Consider the following 17648-nt stretch of genomic DNA (forward strand, 5'->3'; position numbering starts at 1 on the left):
TTTTCCTCCCGAAGAATCCGGCATATCCAACGACGTGTGACATCGGGGTCGATCGTGGAGAAGGCCTATGCCTACAATGAAATTAAAATTAAATTATACTCTGATGAATAATAATACTTTTTATATGTCAAAAATTAGTAATAACGATAGAGATAGAGATTATAGTAATGGAAATTAACTGTAATGTTTATTATTGTTCAATTCTCAATACAAAATATAAGTTTGTGATTAATAAATATTATATTTCGAAGATTTGTTTTATTTTAATGTAACCGAAACCCTCCCCTAAATAAGACAACGACATTATTTAAATTGTATAATTAAAACAATCACGATGTCTTATTGCACGCCTCATAAGCGAAGCGTTGAGGTGGGTACTACAGCTGTCACTTCGCGCAAAACATCTGATTTTTCAAACTTAAAATGTCTTTATGTATCATACATTGCACTTGTAAGATAATACATACACACACATATTAAGAAAAAACACTATTTTTAACGTTCATGATATTTTTGATGTCATTTTTGTTATTTAAACTAGTTAAAAAACAGTTTAAAAAAGTTCTGTCTTGGACGTCCGTGTGTCTGTATGTGCGGATCCTTTTTCTTGTTAACACGATAGCGACCGAAATACTTTACTAATCGAGTCTTTTTTTTTCTCTTACGCTTGAGTATGCTCAGGAATAGAACCCTTTCATTTTTCAGGGTCTGATTCGATGTGGTTTAATTGTTATTAAATAAACAAAAATAATAATTAATAAATATTTATTAAAAAAAAATTATGAGGCGTGCACTTTTGGATTTTCCAAATTATTCTGTAACTGCTATGATTTTATAGTTTTGGGAGGATTAAAAAAATCTAGTTTTTCAAGAAGGTGTCCAGTGTAGATATAAGCAGTAGAGATTACTGAATATGCACCCATTTGCCAAGATCTACTTAATAGCTAAGGATATGATTTTTTTTTAATTTTCACATGAATATAGAAAATATAATAGGTATCTAGTATGTACATTAGCTAATATTTGTCGCCAAGTTTATTATTTACCAAATAAGTTAAAACATAAGAGCATTAGTAAAACACGTAGGTACATTTTCATCAGTTTACTCAAATATATTTCGTTGTACATCATGTGTATTCCCAGATCCTATTTCCGTATTCACGTCATAAAAATACCGAGCGAACACAATTAAAATAATCCTGTCGTAACCAATAAACCAATCAATTTCCTATTAAATATTCTACATGCAACCTCCGTGGTAGCGCTGCAGTGTCGTCTATCCTCTATGCCCTTTGTGACCGCCGCTTGTCTGCACGCGTTGTCTATGGTCCTATTTCTTTTTAATTTCTTTAGCTGTACCGCGCGCGGCAAAAGTCGATAGATTATTCGACGAAGCCACACGGTATTCATGCCGTGACATTCGATACAATCTTTTGAATGCAATGTTTATACAAATTATTGATTGAATCACGTTATTTCAAACGTTCACGTGTTATTATTTATTGAGTACACATGCGTGGAAAATAAAGTAGTGGCATTGACTTGAGGATTTCCGAATAAAGTGCATAGATAATTAAAAAAAATTGAGTGCCATTGATCAAGTAGATAATGGTGATCATGGCATTCAATTTGCAATTAACTACCCATAGTACTCATTTTATGTGTTAAATTATATATAATGGACTTACCTATGTTTTTATTACTGGTACCTACTGTACAATAAAGTGCCATAAATAAAAATAAAAAAATTAATGTTGACAATTTCATAATATTTGTTGATTTTTCGAGCAAAAACTGGACTTTGGTTTTAGTATTGTTATTTCTCTTTAATCATATAGCCAATGACTTCAACTTCTTATTTATTATTTAAGTAGTAATCTATATTTTGGTATAAATTAGCTAAGTATATAAATCAGAAACATACAGCAGTGTGAAAGTATTTTAAATACAATAACGTCCATAATACGCCGAAATCGTACATTCCCACGAATAATTGGCAGTCCAATCATTTGCATTAGTATGAACGATGTTGCCAGCAGCAAAAAATCCCCGTAACAAATATATATTCATATAAAATCACGTCCGATCGGCTTTATCGGCAATAATGCACTTTGACGCACCGACCGACGTTTCGAATTATTGCATTTACATAATTTGTACACAGTGGACATTATAAATAGTTTAATTTTATCTGATCATCGTAAAAATTACAAAAGCAGCCGACGGTAAAATAATTCGATGCTATCGTATTTAGGCTGTTTATTCCTTTGTTAAAACTGTCACGTAATAATTAAACTTTTTAAATAACAATTAGTTGAACAATGTGTTTAATTGATAATAGAAATTATTTTAACAGCTAATTTAAATATATGCATAAAATATTCCATTGCCGGATATGTTTTAAAAAGTATTTTATCCTGTGACATTCCACAGGGTAAAAAAAACTATGCATTGACAGTTCCGAAATCCTAGTTGCCTGATTAAAAATCAAAACACATTTTACAATAAAGTGCTAACGACTTTTTAGTTATTTTACGATCGGATCGTAGGCTATAAAAATCATTTGCACACCTGTTACTAATAAAGTACCTAATAAAATATCTATTAAAAAGAAATTTAATCATTGTTTTATGGTCGTAAAGTTGTTTCGGTTTTGTAAAGAGAATTTTTTATTATTTTTTATATGGCTATTGTTTTAAGTTGTGATTGAAATTTATTTATACAGATACATAATTTATTTCGTTCAAAAATCATATGAAATATTGTGATGTTAATATTTAATAATAATTGTTATAATAATATACCTAAACGACAACTTCGTACTAACATTTTGCTTTTATTTGAAACTCCGAATTTACATTTTCAATAGTAGGTAAAGAATAGGGGATATAGTTTTAATATAATATAACACCACTTATTGTAAAATATCGACAAATACTTATCATATGAAGTAAAAGTCCCATAATGATTTCTCTACTTAGATTAGGAATTAGGATAATAAACGTTATACCTAACTAGGTAGGTAGGTATTAAAACTTATCAAACTCTTTCCCACAATAAACAAAACATATCTCCGAGCAAAGCTATTTTTTATTACGTTGTTAAACTTTAAATTTACGCTTTTAGCAATTGCTCCTTCATATATGCTAAAAGACTTTTCAAAACTGTGTTCACGGGAAGTTATCGAAACCTACAGGGTATAAATACCCTGTAGGTTTCGATTCCCTTGCGAATGTCGAAATTTGCGAAAATTTGCAGAATTACAGTCTTATACTTTTTTCACAGCTTCAAGGGACCGTAAACTTCAGTCTTCAGTATTCAATATAAATTTCAACTTGATACATCCACGCGTTCGTGAGAAAAAGGACCTTGACAGACACATAGACAACAAAGTGATCCTGGATTCCGTTTTTACCTTTTGAGGTTAGGAACCCTAAAAACTTAGGACAGCTAGTAGAAAGTTTTAAACAGTAGTCATATGGGTAAAACCGCGAAAAATTGTACATGAATTATTTTTTCAATGTTCCCATTTTATTTCTCATATGGCATCAACGTTTTTTGACAACAAGTGTTTTGTTAGATATGTAATAAAAGGTATGCTTGTGTTCTTTTAGATTATTTCATAAAACTCAATCTATCTCTTGCAGAAATATTTTATTTTATATTTTTTTTACTGGCTCCACTTTTCTGTCCATATAAAAAATATTTGTCCACCTAACACCCTTGTGACAAAAACTGATAACCCCTACGAAATGGTATGACTGACTCGCATTTTTATGAAAAATTTAAGTTATTCGGTTCTTATTCAACATGTACATAAAAATCTTTTAATGCACAAGGCCTTAATCGATTTTTTATTATTATTTTAAAAACTGTCCACTTTTTTTATACGTGTGTAACGTCACGTATGTAACGTCTCTAACTGCCATACTATAAGAATTATCAGAATCCTTCTCTTATTTTATTGAGTGGCAACACTATTTGGCATGCTGGCAACATTTAAAAAACAAAAGCAGCCATTTTTTCTTTGAGAGAAATGGTGTTTTGTGTTGATGTGAGATTTGTCGCTCGAAAAAAGGGTATTTAAAGTGTTCGATTGCGAGGTAAGTATATATATTCTGTCTTATTATTATAAATCTTTACGTAGGTTTACTATAAAACTAAAGAATAAGACTACTTCGTGGTTCTTAGCATTCACAATCGAGTAGTAATTTTAATTTAAGGTTATGTCGCCCGCATTTTTTGTCATGATTGTAACGATGTGTAACGAAATGTGTTACGTTACAGTCATGACATGTTGTTAGGCTTAGAACACATAGGTCTATTAAAAAATTGCGCGAAAAAAGGACGATAATATTTTCAAATCTAAACGGCTGAACGGATTTCGATGTGCAAGATATCATTGGGTTGGTCTTTATCTATAGTTTTCCATTACCTTAATATTTTTTACCTGATTGTACAAAAAAAAAGAATAAAATAAAATAATTAATAAAAAAAATAAAAAACTGACACTGCAAATTCATAACACGCAGTCGGAGGCTATATAAGATGTATAGAATGGGTAGAGGCCAGTAATATTTTGTAGCCGTGTAGCCTCCGACTGCGTGTTATGAATTTGCAGTGTCAGTCGGGTTTTTTTTAAGTTTTTTTATTAATTATTTTTTCAAATGAGAAAATCAAATTACAGATGGCGTTGACGAATGCCGAAAGGCAAAAAAAATATCGAGAGAAGTTACAAGTTCAAAATCCCGAGAAATATAAAGAACTACAAACGAAAAATGCAGAAAGGAATAAAAAGCGGATAAAAATATCAATTTTTTTCAATACAATTTTGATTTATGCATCTTTTTGTTTTAATTCATTATTTTATGATATGAATTGGTTTTACCTACCTATATCTCCATTTTTTCCTGTCGTGTGAGTGTAAGACACCATGTCGACGTTAACTTTTTAATGCTAGGAAGAAAAGATAACTGATATATGTACTAAGCTTTATAATGGTCATGTAAGTAACATTCAGTCATGTATGTAACGTTTGTTATGATGTCATGAATGTAACGGGACAATTTTTCGCGGTTATACCCATATACTATAATTGTCGTACAGCGAATGCATTACGCGTCCGTCGGCAGCATAAAGGTGGTATGTGATATGCATCCTCAATGCACTTCTAATTGCTGTGCGTCATGGGGCCACGTTTGTCGGAACCTTATAGATATTATAATTGTTTTTGCGTTGAGTACCTAGTACTCATTTATTATAATACTGTATAGGTAGTTCTGAAGGAGTATTTATTATACTAGGCTAGACGTATATATACTAACTACTTACTAATATTATAAAGCTGAAGAGTTTGTTTGTTTGAACGCGCTAATCTCAGGAACTACTGGTACGAATTGAAAAATGCTTTCGGTGTTAGATAGCCCATTATCGAGGAAGGCTATAGGAGGCTACAGGAGCGGATCAATGCGGGTAAAACTGCACAGCTAGTACAGTATATTTCTTAAAGAGTATAGATTATAGAGTATAGGCTAGCCGTATTTGTCTATCTTCTATAATATAAAAATGAATTGCAAAATGTGTTGGTAAGCGCATAACTCGAGAACGGGTGGACCGATTTCGATAATTCTTTTTTTATTATATTCCTTGAAGTACGTCAAATGTGGCTACTTGACCTTTACTTGGCAACTTGACCACACCTTCCGTTTAACAACAAAATATCAAATTTTGTAGAGTTGAAAGCAAATGACCTAACGTATCGATGTTGGTAGGTTTTTAAAATATTAATTGGCAACATATTTTATTTTTAAAGCGGTAACGCTGTTGGTTCTCGCAATATAACGTATCGAAGTGTGACTGTGACTAAGGATCTTTTGCCGGTGTAGTATTATTATGTTTGTAGAGCTTAAACTGCACATCTCAGGTGAGTACAGTTTTGATGTGTTGTGTAATAAACCCTAGAGATTGATTTTACAGTGGGAACTATCCAATTTTAGGCTCATCTGTCGAAATATTTGCTTGGGCATTGATGCCTCAGGTTAGGTCAAGTTGCCATTGACCGCTGCGTGGCAACTTGACCTACGCCTAGGGTTGACACAAAAAAATAACGCTACTGCATTTTTTCCTTTTTTTATCTGTTTCGAGTTTTGCATAGTAAAATCAATAAATTTGCTGCAAATTTCGGACAATCCAGATACTTATACTCTCTTTGATGACAACGATTTAGCATATTTCTAATGAAAAATAAATGTTTCCTTACCTATTAATAATTACCTATAAGTATTAAGTAATATACATATACATATGTATTAAATTTAGTTTAATAAATAAATAGTTCATGAAAATTTGTGTTTTGTTTGTGACAACCCTATCCGACATGTGATGCTTTGTATGAAATTACTAGATTTCCGCCCGCGGCTTCGCCCGCGTTTTCAAAGGAAAACCCGCATAGTTCCCGTTCCCGTGGGATTTCCGGGATAAAACCTATCCTATGTGTTAATCCAAGTTACCCTCTATATGTGTGCTAAATTTCATTGTAATCGGTTCAGTAGTTTTTACGTGAAAGAGTAACAAACATCCATACATCCATACATCCATACATCCATACATCCATACATCCATACAAACTTTCGCCTTTATAATAGTATTAAGAAAGATTACAAATCCCGTGGCAACTTGACCAGGTAGCCAGAGCCTAACAGTTTATTGTAAAGCTTCGGGCTGCAATATTTAAAAAGTCGAAGACTTAAAAAATAATAGCAACTTAGCCTAAAATAAGAATGTTAAGCACCTACCTATGAAAACTGATGTGCAAGGTCAAGATACCACATCAGTGTCAACTTGACCTGTGTTACGTTTATTTGTAAATAATATCAGATTCAATATATTTTAAAGAAATACCTAGTAAAAGTGAATGATGAAATCATTCATGATATGAACAAATCATAAAATGTTAATAAAAGTTTAACATAAATAAGTTAGCTAAGAAAAAGTAAAAAAATGTGGTCAAGTAGCCACATTTGACCGGTACCAGGATGGTTCTTATGTAGAGAAAACATAAATATGTACCACGGGCGAAGCCGGGGCGGACCGTTAGTACTCTATATAAAAACAATCGCCAAATGTGTTGATAAGCGCAAATCTTGAGAACAGATGTGCTTACATAACATTATATTTTAGAAAGAATTTCTATGACGTCATAAAAAATGTCAAAACCACCCACAAATAAATACATAACTCAAATAGTAAAGTACTAGCACGTACTCGTATAGATATTATATTATTATATGTTGTTAAAGGTACATGGAAGTTAAAAAATCAATCATGTCTGCCTAAATACCAATTGATAATACATTCAATATCGGAATGGATTATTTAGTGTAGCTGGTTGCGTGCCTTCACGAGTGTACGGTCGGCAAAACAGTTTTTTTTTATCTATACTAATATTATAAAGAGGACAGGTTTGTATGTATGTATGGTTTTCACGCATAATCTACTGGACCGATTTTGATGAAATTTGGCACAGACAATCTTTAGACCTTGAGAAAGAACAGGCTACCTTTTTTTGCGAAATATGTACCACGGGCGAAGCCGGGGCGGACCGCTAGTAGTTCTTATAAAGGTATAAATATTTAAATTATGATTTCATTCAAATTCAATTTAAAGAAACTAATGTCCGTTTTAATTTGGATTTTAATCTTTCAATTTTTTTTAAATTAAATTTTACCCCTGGCAACATTGCAAAATGGAAGAAGAAACGGTTATTTATTTATGTTTACTGTTCCAAAATTTTGATACAAAACGTTGTCTTTTCTGCTGAACAAAAGGCTTTCTCTTCATACATTTCCAGAAAATCAGCTGCTCCATCCATCCGAGGCTCAAAAAATATTGATATTAGTAATTATTCTACAATCTACAACTTCTTAGGTCGAGAACTTCATTCTTTATCTCAATGTGTTTAGTGAAAATTATGTTAAAAATCTGTTTGCTGTATAGTTTTTACCATATTTACAAGCAGGCAATGTAAGCTGATCAGCCATTTCATTATTCGTGTTAGACTGAGACATATTTTATTTAATCTTATATATAAAAATGAATCGCAAAATGTGTTGGTAAGCGCATAACTCGAGAACGGCTGAACCGATTTCGATAATTCTTTTTTTATTATATTCCTTGAAGTACGAGGATGGTTCTTATGTAGAGAAAACGTAAATATGTACCACGGGCGAAGCCGGGGCGGACCGCTAGTCTTATATATAAAAATGAATCGCAAAATGTGTTGGTAAGCGCATAACTCGAGAACGGCTGAACCGATTTCGATAATTCTTTTTTTATTATATTCCTTGAAGTACGAGGATGGTTTTTATGTAGAGAAAACGTTAATATGTACCACGGGCGAAGCCGGGGCGGACCGCTAGTTTTAAATAATTTTCAAGGCTAAAACATTATTTCAACATGCATGCATGCAACATAATAATAACACGCGTAATTTGAATTGATGATTAACGAACAAATAAATATATTACATTAACAACTCAACAAAATAATACGTAACTTTAAATACTAAACAAAATGTATTGTTAATTCAATGAAATAAAAAAAAAATGTGTGCGTGTGTCTTACGTGTGTAGTGTACACACGTAAAAAGTAAAACTTCTTTATGACCTTATTTTTCCAAAAATAACTTACTATATGCAACTTTACAGAAATACGTCGAATCACGCGTGGTAGGGATAAGAAAAAGATGGCGCGTAACGGAAAAATGTCACGCGTAACGAAAAAATGTTACACTAAATTTTTTTCCAACCCCGATAAAGAAGTTTCACTTCAAATATTAAATTGAAAAATATTTTTGTTTGTTTTGCTGACGCTACATCTAGCCAGCGTCCGGTGCCCTCTCACTAGTGAACAAATCTCTTTATTATGATAATTTCGATTCTTCATCTATTGTCTCATACAAGACGGAAATTATTTGCATAATATTAATTATTATTTTGGGCTTCGTACTCATTTTTCTATTTCGGTTAGAGTGAACTGATTTTGTCGATAATATATTAAAATACAATTTTGTATTATAGTCGATATAATTAAGTTGTAAATTTATATTATTTAAATAAGTAAGATTTATGTAACAATTTCTATTTGCTGTTTTATTTACCTTGTACCCAAACAAATCTTTAGAGATGTAACTAAGTAGGTTTCAATAATTTTCGTTATAAATTCATAATGAGTAAAGTATATTATTATTTTATGTGAGAATTGTATTACAAGTATATTAAAAGTATACTTACCTACTTATTATCTTGTTTGCCTGTTAGGGATTTTTCAAGTAGATAAATTTTTTTTCCAATATTTTTAAGTTGAGCAATAGAAATAGTAAAAGTAAATGAAGTTTATTCTAATAAACAAGCTGCCCGTCTGTCTGGCTAGTCTGGCTGTTCTTGTAAAAAAAGGACAGTTAGATTTCAATCTAAATTTCTTATAATGTGCTAAAAATAAATTAAAATATTATGCTATCCTATTATTGATATTCAAATTAAAATGAGTAATGTACAATAATAATTAATAATCAATAGCGCCATTGTTATGACAAATTAGCGTAACAAAGACGACCTTTTTTGGCGGCACTAATTCAAAATGGCGGACAATTAAATGTCATTTGTGTATTGAATGCTTGATTGAATGCATAATATTGAAGTATGTTGCATGGACTTTCCTTGAGTTGAAACTTAGAGCATTTAATTTTCTAACTGTGCATAAATTACATCAAACGAGCAAATGCTCATTCTAACAGGTCAAATTATTTTAGTGTAAACAGGCGTAGAGCATTCTTTTGTTGTTCTTAGTGCGTTCGAAAAGATTTTATTGAATGTTCTAATACGGAACAACACTGAATACGAGTTTTCGTTTACACTAAAAGATCACGAAAGAATGCTCTTGCTTTATATTCGTTTGATGTAAACGCACCGTATTGGATAAAAATAAAACTCAAACTCGAATTTTTCATCCGTGTTTCAACTTATTAAAGTTGATTGTACATACATATTAAGTTAATGATTTTTTAACTAGTACCACAGAATACATAATATAGTAGCTTGTACTGTATTGAAAAGACAAGAAGCGTCTTTTAAAAGCGTCCAAGCAAAATCAGCGGGAAACTTATATTTTATAATGTCTTTCCTTCCACTTTCTACTAAATAAAATGTAGACCTATTATAAATACTTATTTTTCTGTACATTCCATGGTACGCCAGGCTTAACAAAAACTCTTTATTCAAAAATAAAAGTACACCAAATTTAAATATTATAATAAGTACTTAGTATTAGAGTATAGTATCTGTGGTACCTATTAGTCACCTGTCCATATTCCCGCTCAACTCATCACTCCAATATATCATCTGTATCCGCTTGCCTGACCTCAACGTTTCATTAGCATGCTGGCTTGTACAAATCGGAAGCTATAATCTATTATATGGCCCACTATAGTTCCACCTGTGTGGTGTAAGCTTTTATTTTTAAAAATAGAATGTGCGTTCGCGCCTAAATTTGACAATTTTTATTTTTAACCATAGAGAATAGAGAATGAGTATGTTTTTTTTTTGAGCGCTATTGTATTTTATAATTAGGTGTCATTTAATTAGGTGACTGACTTTTGAGTAATAATTAGTCAATAATTAATTATAAGATAGTTAATTATTATTGTTTACACTCTGCGTTATTTACCATAGAAAATGCAAACACTGATTGAACTGAAAAATTGTGATAATTCTATACATGCAAATAAAATTTTTCAATGGATTTAGCAAATTGATTTGCATTTTCATAACAACTAACTGCTACTTTTTTATGCCCTAGGCTAAAATAGTATAAAAAAAAACCTTTTCTTTGAACTTACCTGCACTACACAACAGTGAAATAGATAATTTCTCAACTAACGTAATTTAGACTCTACATCATGATTTTTTATTACCTATAGACTAGATTTCCGCCCGCGGCTTCGCCCGGTATCAAAGAAAAACCCGCATAGTTCCTGTTCCGCTGGGATTTCTGGGATAAAAAGTAGTTATTCTGGGTCTTCAGCTACCTACCAAATTTCATCGTAATAGGTTCAGTAGTATTTGCGTGAAAGAGTAACAAACATCCATCCTCACAAACTTTTCATTTATAATATTAGTAGGATAGATTGAGGTAGGTATGTGAAGTAGCTTAACAACACGGTTATTAGGTGATTGTACATTCTTAACGTCTATCGAATGAGTCATAACGACTAAATAGGCCGAATTCTAACTAACAATAGTATTGGTCGTGCAGGATTGCTCAATTTACATTACATACAAGCTTGTTAGTCCGGCGTTGCTTGGATTTTTTGAACGTTTTACTCTATATTTTTTTCGTGATTATATTTTGTAACTTAAAAGAGAGATTTTTTGTAACCTAAGCCATAATTTGGAGTAATTATGTATTATTATTACTTAATAGGTAGTTTATTGTTTTAAGAGCAGAATTATCCATGACATTGCGCAATGGGAAGAAATTTTCAATCACATAATTTGTTATAAGTACCTATTAAATAACGTCCAAAATGACTTTTTTAAGTTTTCTTTCGTATCCAACAAAAGTAAAATATAAATAAAAATTAAAAACAGAATTGAATCCCTTTCTGAGTGTTTTGAATTGATTGATTCGATATTTAAAATAAAAAATTTACTGTAAATATACAGGGTGTCCCACTATTGGTATACTAAAAGCGAAGGGACTTGTAGTTTTGCAAACACTAATCACGTAAAAAATACTTAAACAACAAAATTACGTCAAAAATTTTTTGCTACATTTTTCCTGAAAATCTATGTTTTCATCTCTAGCTTCGCGCAGGAGGCATATCACTTCTCTAATATGAGCATTTTGTCTATGAAAACATAATCTTAAACGAAAGCTCACGTGCTGGTGGCAAAGTTAGGCGGGTTGCTTGTTATGGGTGTACACTGTACACATAGAGTTTTAAGAATTCATCTTTTTGAAAAAAAATGCGTCTGGAATTTTATAAGTATTTTTTACGTATTCAGCGTATGCAAAACTATAACCTCTTTTGAGCTTAGTATACCAACAGTGGGACACCCTGTATATCTAATAGTAAAAAAAATTAGATGAAAATATTGAATCCTAAACATTTTGTGCCCTTGTTAAAAACTTTGTACCGAATTTGAAAGTCCGATAATTGATTAGTTTGCTATAAATTTTTACACAGGATATTGATTTTGCGCTTATAAGTTACGTAAATGAAGTTTTTGGTCCTGATCTTACGGAAGTGAAACTTCTTTGGCAAGATTCAAAGATACCAATATCGTTGCCTTACGTGACGTGACGGTATTGCCATGACTTACTCTCAACGCGCCTAAAAAATTTTCACTTCAAAAATAATCTAAATTTTTACAGTCGTAGAAAAACTATAGTTACTCAGGTACTGTTATATTAAAAATCAAGAAGAAACCTATTAAATAAAAATTAAAATAACATAAAATAAACGACTATTGTTTATTACTAGGAATAACCATTGTCCTGCGTTCACAGAACAATAATATCTAATAAATGGTCACAAGTGACGTAAGCGCAGGATATTGGTAGTAATTCAGATGTCATTGAGAAAATATTAAAGCAGCCATTACATTGTCATAGAGTATAGAGTATGATGTATTTATTATCTATGTACTTATAGAAAGTTTCAATTTATTTGTTTTTTATATTGTGACTTGTGAGCGAGTTCAAACCGTCGAGATAAAAATAATAAAAATGAAGCGTCTTCCGTTAAGTAGTATATACTAATACCTACTACTTGTCTAATATTATAAATGCGAAAGTTTGTGAGGATGGATGTATGTGTATGTGTAGGTATGTAGGTATAAGTTTGTTACTCTTTCACGCAAATACTACTGAACCGATTACAATGAAATTTAGCACACATACCTACTTATAGAGGGTAAACTGGATTAACACATAGGATAGGTTTTATCTCGGAAATCCCACGGGAACGGGAACTATGCGGGGTTTTCTTTGAAAACGCGGGCGAAGCCGCGAGCGGAAAGCTAGTAGTTAGGTATATGTATAAGTACTAAGTAGGCTTACGTCTCTCGGTAAAGGTGTAGATTTCTTATCGTATTTTTTTCAAGTAGAGTAGTTAATTATTTATTACAATTTTTCAATTTTATGTTCATCAGAAAACTTTATACCTAATTTCTTATCTCAATAGCGAGGACGCGATAACCGAGGATAGTTCATATGTATATTATAATCTTCTCTGCAGTTTCTGAAACAATCGAATTAATAGGGATTTGATACAGCTTATGTATATATTCTTATTTATATAAAACACACGGATTAGTTGAAATAAAAAAAATCAAACAAAACACAACCGGAAATTGGAATAAAGTAATCAAATAAACTGAACAATTTATATACCACCCGCTTAATCCTTTACACCGTGACTGGCCGAAAAGAAAACAATGTGTAATACCATAGACAATCGCGCCAAATTACCAAACAAACGCGGCAAAGAGCTGATATTATCTGTGTAAAAAACAAAGAGTAATAAATAATAGAGTGGAAAGTGACAAAACAATATGTAAATATCATTATTTGGCGGTCGTGCATCGTCATCGAACCAATTTGTTGTTTAGACTCGGCGCCGCCATATTTGGTTTTTGGATGGGGAATAGGGGTACGAATGGAGACGTTTTGAAACTATTTTTAAATTTCAAGAGTTTTAAAGAATGCCTATGAGAACCTAAAATACTAAGTTTATAGAGTGATTAATTCTGGCTTGCTTTATATTTCATAAAATACTTAATATCGGAAAAATATTCAATTAACGAAATTGTTAGGTACCTACTTATATCTACATATTTTATTAAAATTATAATAAATTCATATCAAAGCTGACTGATGTGGCTACCTTTTCATATTTACTTGTTCAGGGTAATCAGTTCAAAATTTTATCTTACTGTTATAGAAAACTTTTCCATTGTATTTCATTTATAAATGAATAATGAATAGTTATGACTTATGAATCTATTAAAAGGGACATGTTAAAAAAACATTGATGTTACAAAATACAATAGACCTAAACTATTACATTTATTTTCAAATAGAAGGAAATATCAAACACTGAAAGGTGAAACCACACAAACACATTTTTAATAACATTAATCTGCGACTCTATAAAAAAAACATGAGAACAGCGACTCCACAGCTCCCATGTCTTCGATCTACATTTAGAAATTGGAACGTAGCGAGTATAGACAATAATGATGGTATCGTTGGCCGTTTAGCATAGAACAAGTTTGGCAATGGTCGTGGGTCTGTTCAACATTATGGCGTTATATAATTATGGGAGACTAGATTTCCGCCCGCGGCTTCGCCCGCGTTTTCAAAGGAAAACCCGCATAGTTTCCGTTCCCGTGGGATTTCCGGGATAAAACCTATCCTATGTGTTAATCCAAGTTACCCTCTATATGTGTGCTAAATTTCATTGTAATCGGTTCAGTAATTTTTACGTGAAAGAGTAACAAACATCCATACATCCATACATCCATACATCCATACATCCTTACAAACTTTCGCCTTTATAATAGTATTAAGAAAGATTAAGATGAACACAAGTTCTGTAGACACAGGGGATATTATTATATACTGTAACACACTTTACTAGGTACCTATCTATATTCTATACAAGTAATGAAATCGTAGGAAAGTCAAAACTGTACATTGAATATTTTTTAAGTGAAACTTTTGAAGTGCAACTTCTTTATCGGGGTTAAAAAAAAATTTAGTGTAACATTATTTCGTTACGCGTGACATTTTTCCGTTACGCGCCATCTTTTTCTTATCCCTACCACGCGTGATTCGACGTATTTCTGTAAAGTTGCATATAGTAAATTATTTTTTGAAAAATAGGTCATAAAGAAGTTTCATTTCTTACGTGTCTACACTAGTACACGCACACATTTTTTTTAAAGAATTCTTGGGGCGTCATTTTCACCCGATATACCGAAGTCTAAAATATAGTTAATTTTTGTCTTCAAATGCATTTATGTACTTCAAATTTTGCATGGAGCAATGCGGGTAATACCGCGGGGCGCAGTTATTTGTCTAAACTATTAAGTATAAAGAGGAAAGGTTTGTATGTATGTATGTATGTATGGTTTTCACGCATAAACTACTGGATCGATTTTGATGAAATTTGGCACAGATAATCTTTAGACCCTGAGAAAGAACATAGGCTACCTTTTATTGCGAAATATGTAGGTACTACGGGCGAAGCCGGGGCGGACCGCTAGTAAAATATATTCCTACTACGATGTTTGACTAAACAATTTAAGTTTCTATGATATACAACCTATAGCCTTCCTCGATAAATGGGCTATCTACCACAGAAATATTTTTATAAATCGGACCAGTAGTTCCCGAGATTATAGCGCTATAGCGCGTTCAAACAAACAAATACTTGAGCTTTATAAATATTAGTATAGATTTTTAAAAAGTAAAGTAAATTGTTTATCTATCATTATTTTTTTTACTCTCTCTCGAGTCTCGACCTATCTTTATAACTCAATTGAGCTGATTACCTTCTGTCCTGGTTGCCTGGAAGAGATCACTACTAAATGATAAGGCCGCCAAATACACTAAACTGCTCCTTGCAAATATTTTTGTATGTTTTAGTATCTAAGTCTGTTTAGTTGTATTAAAGAGTAAAATAAATAAATAAATAATTAACGTTAGTTACATCACTCGATTGTTAAATTACATCTTACATCAGAAGTACAATAGATACTAGTACATTTAATAAATCCTACTACCGACCTAGGTAGGTACTTAATTTATCATAATATTAAAAGCAAAAGCTTGTAAGAATGTATGAATGTATTGGTGTAAGTTTGTTATTCCTCCACGCGAAAACCACTGAACGGATTTTGATATTATTTTGACAGTGTTGCCTATATTATTATTTTTATATCGTGATCCCCGAATTTCATTATTTTGAGATGTCTTATCGATAACGGGTAATGAAAAAAACTGCTTTTCTTTTTGCCGGATAAGCGTAATTTTTGTGAAAATCGAAAATGAAAAAGATTTTTTAAGGTTATTTTTGTACTAAAAACGCAACTATATTTAAGTAGGTAAAATCTTAGGCCATTGTCGTACCAAAATGTTTAATTATCCCGCTCACACGCTTATTATGAAAAGTCACTACCCGCTATCGATTAGACACCTCAAATACCTAATGAAATTGGGGGATCAAAAATTTTACCCAAATTAACACATAGCTTTATGAATACTTACAAGCTTTTGCCTGCGGATCCGTCCACGGGCGAAACCGCGCGGCAGAGTGAGCTATTTCTATAAATACCTTTTCAAAATACATTACTTAAGTTAAAAAATTTTTACACAATATAATAACATACTTTTCTATCCTATTTTTCTGTAGACCTTCATATACATATTATATATGTTACGGCTAAAGGTAGGTGAGAACATAAACTTAAGATTAGCCGGCTAAACTTAGGTTTATTTTCGACGAGGTGTTAATGTTAGTTTGTTCTATCTTTAGCCGGCTAAACTTAAGTGTAACCGCAGGCCCGTGGCTAAAAATGTCGGGGTTGGTAGATTTGGTTACTATAATACATGTAAGGAACAGGGCGAGTGTTTTCTGGCACTTCGCCGGCTGCTGCCGCAGCACGCTCGCTGCGCTCGCTCGGCTCGTGCGGGTCTTAAGAGTTCTAACCTAACCTAACCTAGCCACCAGCTTTCTGCCCTGAGTCGGGGTGGGTAGATTTGGTTACTATAATACATGTAAGGAACAGGGCGAGTGTTTTCTGGCACTGTGCGGGCCCCTCAAGCCCTCCACCGGCCCGGCGCTAACCAAATCTACCCACCCCGACATTTTTAGCCACGGGCCTGCGGTTACACTTAAGTTTAGCCGGCTAAAGATAGAACAAACTAACATTAACACCTCGTCGAAAATAAACCTAAGTTTAGCCGGCTAATCTTAAGTTTATGTTCTCACCTACCTTTAGCCGTGACATATACATATATTATGATGAAATAGCCTTAAAAACCTAAAAATTTTACAAGGATGTATTAGTGGAAGAAAGGTTACCAATATTATCCATACTAATATTATAAATGCGAAAGTAACTCTGTCTGTCTGTCTGTTACTCAATCACGCCTTAACTACTGAACCAATTTGCATGAAATTTGGTATAGAGATATTTTGATACCCGAGAAAGGACATAGGCTACTTTTTACCCCGGGACATAGGATAGGTTTTATCATGGAAATCCCACAGGAACGGGAACTATGCGGGTTTTTCTTTGACTGCGCGGGCGAAGCCGCGGGCAGAAAGCTAGTTAAAAATAAATTACTAGAATATTATTCCTGCACTATGATAGAAAACTTACCTAGTTAACATAATATTAAATTATTAATTAGCCAAGAACATTTCGACAAAAATTTATGGTATAAAAAATTAGATATCCAAGGTAAATGGCCATTATAATATGGCTTCCTTTATTATTATTATAAATTCTTGGACATAGAATAGAAGATTCAAAAATTAATCTACATAAAACGGTAAAAATATTTTAATACTAGGTTAC

The sequence above is a fragment of the Colias eurytheme genome, chromosome 28 (genome assembly GCF_061535395.1).
Source record: "Colias eurytheme isolate Ceu_HAF_F1 chromosome 28, ilColEury1 Martin Lab GWU primary, whole genome shotgun sequence".
NCBI lineage: Eukaryota > Metazoa > Arthropoda > Insecta > Lepidoptera > Pieridae > Colias > Colias eurytheme.